This window comes from Bubalus bubalis, chromosome 21 (genome assembly GCF_019923935.1).
Source record: "Bubalus bubalis isolate 160015118507 breed Murrah chromosome 21, NDDB_SH_1, whole genome shotgun sequence".
In the NCBI taxonomy this organism is placed as follows: Eukaryota; Metazoa; Chordata; class Mammalia; order Artiodactyla; family Bovidae; genus Bubalus; species Bubalus bubalis.
In genome coordinates, this window is record NC_059177.1 from 54025865 (window position 1) to 54034889 (window position 9025).

The 9025-nt window shown below is 47.7% G+C and overlaps 1 long non-coding RNA gene across 1 annotated transcript; it reads left to right on the forward strand.

The window, feature by feature from the left end:
- Nucleotides 1–609: 609 nt before the first annotated feature.
- On the forward strand, nt 610–8840 carry LOC112581271. Its single transcript, XR_003105784.3, has 2 exons — nt 610–2472; nt 7172–8840. It is a non-coding gene; the product is annotated as an uncharacterized LOC112581271 (long non-coding RNA).
- Nucleotides 8841–9025: the final 185 nt, after the last annotated feature.

A 9025-nucleotide genomic window follows, 5' to 3' on the forward strand; every position in this document is an offset into this window, starting at 1 on the left:
TTTCATTTTCTAACACGATTGCAGTGTGATAAGATATTTGGCTGCCTGTGGCAGAGGCAGCACCAGCTGTTTGGGCTTGCCTGACCAGGCACCCAGACCAGAAAAGGACCTCAACAAACACATAAGAGGTGTGCAGCATTGTGGCTTGAAGTTAGCGTAGCAACTGTCCTGTCTTTTTCTCCTTGCTCCACTCCTACCCCATCACAGGACACCTTTCCTCAGTGACAAAGAGGGCAAGAGTTGTTGTTCAGTCGCTAAATCATGTCTGACTCTTTGCCACCCCATGGACTGCAGCACACAAGGCTTCCCTGTCCTTCACCATCTCCTGGAGTTTGCTCAAATTCACGTCCATGGAGTCAGTGATGCTATCTAGCCGTCTCATCCTCTGTCGTCCCCTTCTCCTCCTGCCCTCAATCTTTCCCAGAATCAGGGTCTTTTCCAATGAGTCGGCTCTTCGCATCAAGTGGCCAAAGTATTGGAGTTTCAGCTTTAGCATCAGTCCTTCCAATAAATATTCAAGGTTGATTTCCTTTAGGATTGACTGGTTTGACCTCCTTGCAGTACAAGGGCCTCTCAAGAGTCTTCAGCACCACAGTTCAAAGGCATAAATTCTTTGGCGCTCAGCCTTCTTTGTGGTCCAACTCACATCCGTACACGACTACTGGAAAAATCATAGCTTTGACTAGACGGACCTTTCTTAGCAAAGTGAAATCTCTGCTTTTTAATACACTGCCTGCTTTTGGCAAAAAGTATCCCTCCTTTAAAGCTGGTCAGAAATTCATCACTTCTCTAATGTAGAACCAAATCAATGCCTCTAAATTGCCTCTAAGCATCTGAAAAGTTTCAAAAAGAAGTTTGAAAAAAAATCTTATTAAACAGGAACTGTGGACAGTGTTTGCCTTCATAGAAGGAAATGGTGACTGGGAAATTTCCCCCCATATACCATTCTGTAGCTTTTGAATTGGAACTGTACAAATGTATCTTATTTTACAGTGAAAGAAAATGAAAACAAAAACTTCCTTTTAAAACTTGTCAAAATTCAAGATTCCTGGGATTTCCCTGGCAGTCCAGTGGTTAAGACTGTGCTCCCAATGCAGGGGACATGGGTTTGATCCCTGTTCAGGAAACAGCTCCTGCTTGCAGCAGGGCCAAAAAGAATACACTTAATACATAAAAATACATAAAGAATACATTTAATACATAAAAACAAAAAATAATAATAACAGAGTACCCTTTAGATTCTTTGGTGGTTCAGTCTTGCCATCTTCTTGTGAGTGCAATTTTTCAGAGACTTAAGCCTCCTTCCCCCCCTCCTTCACCCCGCCCCCAGTGGTGGGACCAGTTTAGCCAGATTTCACCCTATCTGGTCAGAAACCCCAGGTTACTCCGAGAGAGACTAAAGGCTGGATGAAGACTGGAAGGCGTGGTAGCTGCTCAAACACCCTGGAAGACTCTTCCATACTACCTCAGGGATCATTCCTCAATGCTGATACTCCCAGGCCAAGAAGTTCTCTGGGAGCCGACACCAGTCCTGGGACAGCAGCTGTTGCACTCGGCTCCCGCATCGGAAAGAGGAGCCCTGGGACCAGCTGCTGACCTGACCTCAGCTCCATCATTGCCCAGGACGTTCAGATCTGACCTATCCAGGAGCCAGACTGGAGGGACTAGAATCTGCTCAGATCTTAAGCCTAGGAAGTACGGTTGGGAGGGTATCGCCTGCCCCTTGGAGTTCAGGGAGAAGAAATCATTTTGTGATGCTTAAACATTTGGAAGGAAAAAACAAAACAAAACAAAACATGTTGAAGAGTGAAAGAGCCATTCTACCGCAGGCTTGGGTTCAGTGTGTACTTTGGACCCTGGGCTGGCTCCCTGGGTCTCAGGATAGCAGGCGGGTCCAAGTCCCTCGTAGGTCCCTTTCTTTCCTGGACACATTAATTGCTTGGCTGCCTGCCACTGGCAAGTGTCACCCGAGCTCTTGGCAGGCTGAACACTAATCCTACCTTCCACCTGGGAGACTGGGAGGGAACCTGCTCTCCAACCTCCTCCCAAGGCTGCAACCCCCACTCACCCCCACTGATGGCTGTAGCTGCTACCCAGGAGGCCCCTGCTGGTCTCCTGAGACCCAGTGAGCCAGCTGAAAGTGAAAAAGTGAAAGCGTTAGTCGCTCAGTCCTGTCCGACTCTCTGGGATCCCATGGACTGTAGCCCTCCAGGCTCCTTTGTCCATGGAATTCTCTAGGCAAGAATAGTGGAGTGGATAACCATTCCCTTCTCTAGGGGATCCTCCCAACCAACGAACCGATCTCATGTCTCCTGTGTCTCCTGCATTGCAGGTGGATTCTTTACCATCTGAGCCACTACAGAAGCCCAGGGAGCCAGCTGAGGGAAGGATAATTGGGAAATGTGAACTTCAGAGGTGATCCTTTCCAATCAGGAGTTAAATTGCCCTCACTTCCTCTTGAAAAGCAACCCGGTAATATTTCTGCAAATAACAATCTTTTTGAGAAACACTGGCAACATAGGTACTTCCAATAATGAAGATGAAAATCCCTTATACCTTTTAAAAAATGTCTAGTGTCAAATCAGTCCAATATATCCAGGATAAAGCTGTTTTTTCAATTATATTTTTCTTAAACAACATGGGTAACAAGCTCCTTTTGCGATAATGAAGCCTTTGTCTTTGGTGTTAAAAAAAAAAAAAAAAATTAATCTATTTTCTCCAGGCCAGGGACATCAATTTTTAAAATGAGAATTCACACTTGCTACAGATGCTGCAAGCTGACTTTTTGCACAAATAGATCAAGATGTTTGTTTGTCTTCAGATCCTTGCCAAGGGTTGAGCGATAATTGAACATGGCAACAAGTCTGCTTTGATCTTCATGAGGAATTTCAGTGTGGGTAGCACTCAATTGCCTGGTATTCATTCTGCTGTGGATCCAATTCAATCCAGTTATTTCAGTGTACTCATGAAATGCCTACTATGTGTAAGACATAAGTGTGGGATTATGTGTAAGACTTAAGTGTGGGCTTCCCTGGTGGCTCAGCTGGTAAAGAATCCACCTGCATTGTGGGAGACCTGGGTTCGATCCCTGGGATGGGAAGATCCCCTGCAGAAGGGAACCCATTCCAGTATTCTGGCCTGGAGAATTCCATGGACTGTATAGTCCATGGGGTCGCAAAGAGGCAGACACACTAAGCGACTTTCCTGTGTAAGACAGTATGCTCAGGCTGAGTGCTGATGGAGAAGAAGTTACCATATAAAGTGCTACAAGGGAGGGTACCGTGGCAACATCTGCTCATTAATTCAAGCACTTCACCAAGTGAGGCGCTGGATGTCTCGGTTCCATAAGCTCCTTTCTTGAGTGGTTAAGACATTTCTAAACCAGAAGAGGAATGAATTGTGAGGCTTGGCTGGAGAGGCAGTCATAAAATATGGTGAGTTCTTTGCCAATTTTTAGTCACTTTTCCCAACTGTAACGTTTTGCTTCTTGCCCTGCTCCTGAGGCAACAGACCACATTGCAAGTATTTAGTAAACAAGCTACATTCATCTATAAACCAAGCAATACATATTGTGCTGATTCCTCAGCTATATGCTTTTTTTCATTTTGGTAATTTTATTTATTTATTACCTTTGGCTGTGCAGAGTCCTTGTTGGCTGCCTGACTTTTCTCTAGTGGCGCCAAGCGGGGGTTCCTCTCCAGTTGCCGTGCGCGGGGGTCTCACTGTGCTGGCTTCTCTCGCTGCGGAGCCGGGCCTTAGACACAGGGGCTTCCTTCAGTAGTCCTGGGACACGGCCTCAGCCACTGGGGCTCCCAGACTCTAGAGGATAGGCTCAATAGATGTGGCTCGTGGGCTTAGTTGCTCTGAAGCATGTGAGACCTGCCCAGACCAGATATCAAACCTGCGTCTCCTGCTTTGGCAGGCGGATTCTTTACCCCTGAGCCCTGAGGGGAGCCCTCTCGGTAATATTCTTACACAAAGAACTTTTCGCTGAGGATACTGAAAAAAGAAAACCATGCTCTCTGTCGTGGCCCTCAGGAATGCTGAGGACTGGAGTGGCTAGAATGTTCTAGATTCTGTGCCTGTAAGACACAGGTCGCCCCAAGATTTAACCTTGATTCCAGATCTTTGCACAGAACTATTGCCACTTTAGGAACAGCAGCCTACTATTCTCTCACCTGAACTGGAGACGAAACACACATTCAGGCCACCAAGGAATAAAAGGGACCAAACAGCCTCAGTTGGGGAGGGTGGAACCCTGGGGCTTCCTGGATCTAACTCAGCAGACCCAGAGTCTGGGGTTGAGAAGGGCAGGGTCGTCTACAATGCTTTAGTCCCATCTCAAGTTCCTGAACTGTCATTTTCCAGGTCCCCTTTCCCGAGTTCTTTGAGGGCCCAGAAAATTAGAAAGAGGGTTTCTGAAGATCATGGCTGTGCTAGGGCTGAGCTTCTGCAGAACAAACACTGTCCTCCTCTCTGAACAGCCATTCTCAGATGCTAAATAGGGGGCGACCTGAGGACAAGGGAAGGGAATTGATGAGCTCTGTCTCCTCGGTTGGTCAAATTCTTCCAGCAAATTCCAGCAAAAGGGCTCCTGTCACAAAGGGACCATTAAATAAAGGACTGTTTGTGCTCAGGGGAGCACCTTCCTCCCACACGTGTTCAAGGACTGCCTTCAAAATGACAGCAAGGACAAAAATCCCCACCCACCCAACGACCCTGGATTACCTCAGTTACCAATCCTTCCAGGTCTTTCTAGCTTGAAAAGCAAAACTCTCATCTTTGGATTGTGAGGCAAGGGTCTGAGGCCAGACTCATCCCCCCAACCCCCTTCCTTCCACTCTGTCTCCCTGCGGGGCGGGGATGAGACCTATCTTGAGACATATTTTTAAACCAACTGCCTGGCTTTCTGCCCTGCCTCCCACTTCTAAGCCATCGTTTTAAATTATGTTTAAAGTGGACCACATGGGGACAATTAAGGCAAAAAATTCCTAGGCCTGAGGGGCCCAGAGGATAAGAAAGACCTTGAGGAGAACTGAGGGAGCCAGAGGTCCAAAGAGATCTTCCCTGGTGGCTCAGGGTTAAGAATCTGCCTGCAATGCAGGAAACATGGGTTCGATCCCTGGGTCGGGAAGATCCTCTGGAGAAGGAAAGGGCAACCCACTCCAGTATTCTTGCCTGGGAAATCCCATAGACAGAGGAGCCTAGAGGGCTACAGTCCATGGGGTTGCAAAAGAGTTCCAGCAGCAGCAGCAGAGGTCCAGAGAAGGGGGAGGTTCTGAGCGAGGTGTGGGGAGAGGAGCGGGAGAGGAAGGGAGAGGCAGGGGGGTGGCTCGAGGGGGAGGTCGGCTCACTTAGCCTCCTGGAGGCAAGTCCAGACTGCCTCCCTCCAGGCCACCTGCCAGTATCCTGAGACCCAGCGAGCCAGCCGAGAATCAGGAACCACACGCCGTGCCGCCTTGTGCATGTGTGCTAAGTCACTTCGGTCGCGTCCGATTCTTTGTGACCCCATGGACTGCAACCCTCCAGGCTCCTCTCTCCATGGGATTCTTCAGGCAATAATACTGGAGTGGGTTGCCATGCCCTCCTCAAGGGGATCTTCCCCACCCAGGGATCGAACCCGTGTCTCTTATGTCTCTTGCATTGGCGGGCAGGTTCTTTACCGCTAGCGCCACCTGGGAAGCCTGCTGCCTGCAAAGAAGCTTCCCATCACATCGAGGTACAGGTGAGGAACCTGGGGCCCTCCCCAGGGCGCAGAAGTCCTGGTTTAAGGCTACCAGCATGTGAGTAAGGACACTGCTGGACCCCTAGTCGAGGACAAGGGCAGATTCCCCATGACGCTGTGCCGAAGGCCTTTCTGGTTAACATTTTCACTGCTGGGGCCGACAGAGGTTGCTCCACCTAGGTTTGAGCCCCTTTCTCCTTTGGAGCTTGCACTACCCCACCTGGGCGCTGATCCTCCCCCAGTTAAAGCACACAGCAAGACGTGTCAGCCGTGTGGTAGGATGGGTGGCCTCAAGACCTTCCGTCTAGCGGCACCATTCAACACAGGCAGCCTCCCGTAGCTCGAGCTGATTTGGCCCGGGGATGATGCAGAGAAAACCTTCCTACCGCCTTTCAATTTCTTCTCTTTGAGCTCACAGTTCCTTTAGTCTGGTTCCTTCTACAAGAATGAGTTTTTCTAACTGGTGTCCTCTACTTCCACCTTCGAGTTAAAAGGTGAGCCGTTAGCTTTGGACTCTTAACTCTCTAGAAGGTGACGATCATTATTGGTCTGTTTTTGCTCCTGAAAGCTCTGTGCATTTCTCTTTTAATTAAAGTACAGTTGATATATGAAATTATGTAAGTTACAGGTGTACAATATAGTGATTTACAATTTTTAAAGATTTAACTCCATTTATAATTATTATAAAACATTGGCTATATTCCTCATGTTGTACAATATGTGTTAGTTGCTCAGTCGTGTCCGACTCTTTGTGACCCCATGGACTGTATGCCGCTAGGCTCCTCTGTCCCTGGAATTCTCCAGGTAGGAACACTGGAGTGGGTTACCTCTCTAGTTGTGGTGTGAGTTTCTCATTGTGGTGGCTTCTCTTGTTGCAGAGCACGGGCTCAGTAGTTGTGGCCACAGACCACAACCATGCATGTAAGTCTTCCAGGAGCAAGGATTGAACCCGTGTCTCCAGCACTGGCAGGCAGTTTCTTTTTTTTTTTTTAGTTTGGAAAATAATTAGTTTACAATATTGTGTTGGTTTCTGCCATACAGCAACACAAATCAGTCATAATTATACATATATCCCCTCCCCTCTCCCCTCCTAGCCCACCGCTCTAGGTCATCACAGAGCACCAGGCTGGGCTCCCTGTGTTATATAACACCTTCCCACTTAGCAGGTAGATTCTTAACCACTGGACCACCAGGGAAGCCCTGCAAATATTTTTTGCATGCCCGCCATTGTGCATGGCTTGCTCTCATCCTTGACTTGTTTCAGACTTAACTTTGCAGTCCTGTGAAGCTTCACTGTATTTCCAATTGTGTATGACTTGTTCGAGGTTACGGAGCAACTTGAGTTAGAATTGGAACCCTACTCAGAGGATTCATGTACATCTTGGCTCTGTGTCCCGAAACCTTTCTTTTTCATCGTCTTGCCTTTCTTCTCTTTTTCTTTCATAGGCTGGATCAGCACCTTGGAGACAGACTCAGGACCTGACCATCTGTGTACCACCTGTGTGTGCCCTGTAGCCAAAGACCACCAAGAACAAAGTTGGATTTACTGATCTTTTGCAGGGAGGGAGGCTGTGTACATGCACAGATAAGGAGTCATGGGGCCTCTCAGCACAAGGGACTTAGAACAGAACATGGACTTGTGTTAAGTGGTATGTGGGAAGTTTCAAGGAAGCAGGGGTTTGCTCTGGATTGAATGGTGTCAGGAAGCAGGATTCTACCACCAGGAACTTTGGTTTTTATACAGAAGGTGAGATGAAGGCTTCAGAGCTAAAGCCATGGTTGTGAAGAGACAGCTGTCACTTGGGTTAGTTGAGTGATTTCTCTCGTGTGGGCAGAGGCTTAGTTTGTGTCTCTGCTCAGACATGACTACAGAATGGTCTTGTTTTGTCAGGCTTGTCTGAAGTTGGTGATGGGTGAGACTAGCTCTGTTTGAGAGGAGAACGTGGCACCTAGCTCGGAGTGCCTGGCTGGTAGGAGCTTGATGCTAGGGACTACTTTCGTCTTTGTCATTACAAAGGCAAAGCTTTGATCCTCCAGTTCCAGTCTTCTTTATATCCTAGTCTTGTATGTTCATGATGGGATAAGGATCCTCACATTTGAAGAGGAGGAGGAGGGATGGATGAGAATGAGGAGGGGGATTTGCTTATGGTGGGGGTGGGGTAAAACAGTGTCTTAGCTTAGAAGATTCATATCTCTGTAACCTAAATGGATCCAGGATTCCATTCCTCTGCCTGAACAGAATGATATTCCAAAACCATGTTAAGCAGACAAGGGAAGGAACTAGGATAACCTTTGTTATTTGTGAATTACTGGAGGAAGTTCCAGGTCGAGGGTGGGGCAGGCATAAGAAGTGGCCATTCTTATTACAGATAACCCTCACTTAGAAAGGTAATCCACTCTCTTTGGAAACACAGGGTGATTGTACATTCCAGTTTTCTGGTATATCCTTGATTTAAGTAATATAACTATTTGATACCCTACATATAGTTTGGCTACATATTCTATTGTTCATTATAATTTTTTTTAGAAGTGCAAGAGATTAACTGAGGGAAACACCTGTGAAAGATCAAGGGCTCAAGGGAGCAGGAGCTGGCAGGGAGAGGCGTCTTCAATACAAGTCTGACCCTGTGTGAAGAACAGCAGGGGGAAAAGGGGACTGGGTAGGAAGAACCCCAGACTGCAGCACACTTCTGAGACAATCAAGGCCAGGACTTTGGGGAGTTCCCAGGCTACACTTTCCACTTAGAGGGGCCACCTCTCCAGCGGGAATGGTTCTGTACTCAGTCACTGCCCAGAGGCAGCCAGGGAAAGACTGGCCCCTGCCCCTCCGCAGACAGCCCAGGCTGTCAGTCAACTCCTGCTTGGCAGCAGGCTCCCTTAGAGCCGTCCAAGCTGCACCCTCCACAGCCATACGTGTCTTCGGTCAGCAATACCTTTATTTTTTTGAGTCACTGAAGCAGATCAAGTCCTCCCAGAAGCAGAGGCCAAGACAGGATTAGACATGCAAAAGATTTGTTAACAGAAATGCCTGCAGAGGATAAAAGGGGGAAGAGAGGACAGGGGGAAAAAACCTATACAAATGTGACTTACACTGTGAATAAATGCGCTTCTATAAGTTCTTTGTTGTTTTAAGCCTCTGTTAAGACATATGCCCTGAATTTTGGCTTGGCAACTACGGTTTCTAAGTCGTGTTAAATGATAATACTGTAATTTAGGAAGGGCAAACAAGGTGATACGTGGCTCAGCAGCAAACAATCTGCCTGCAATGCAAGAGTCGCAGGAGCCACGAGTTCCATCCCT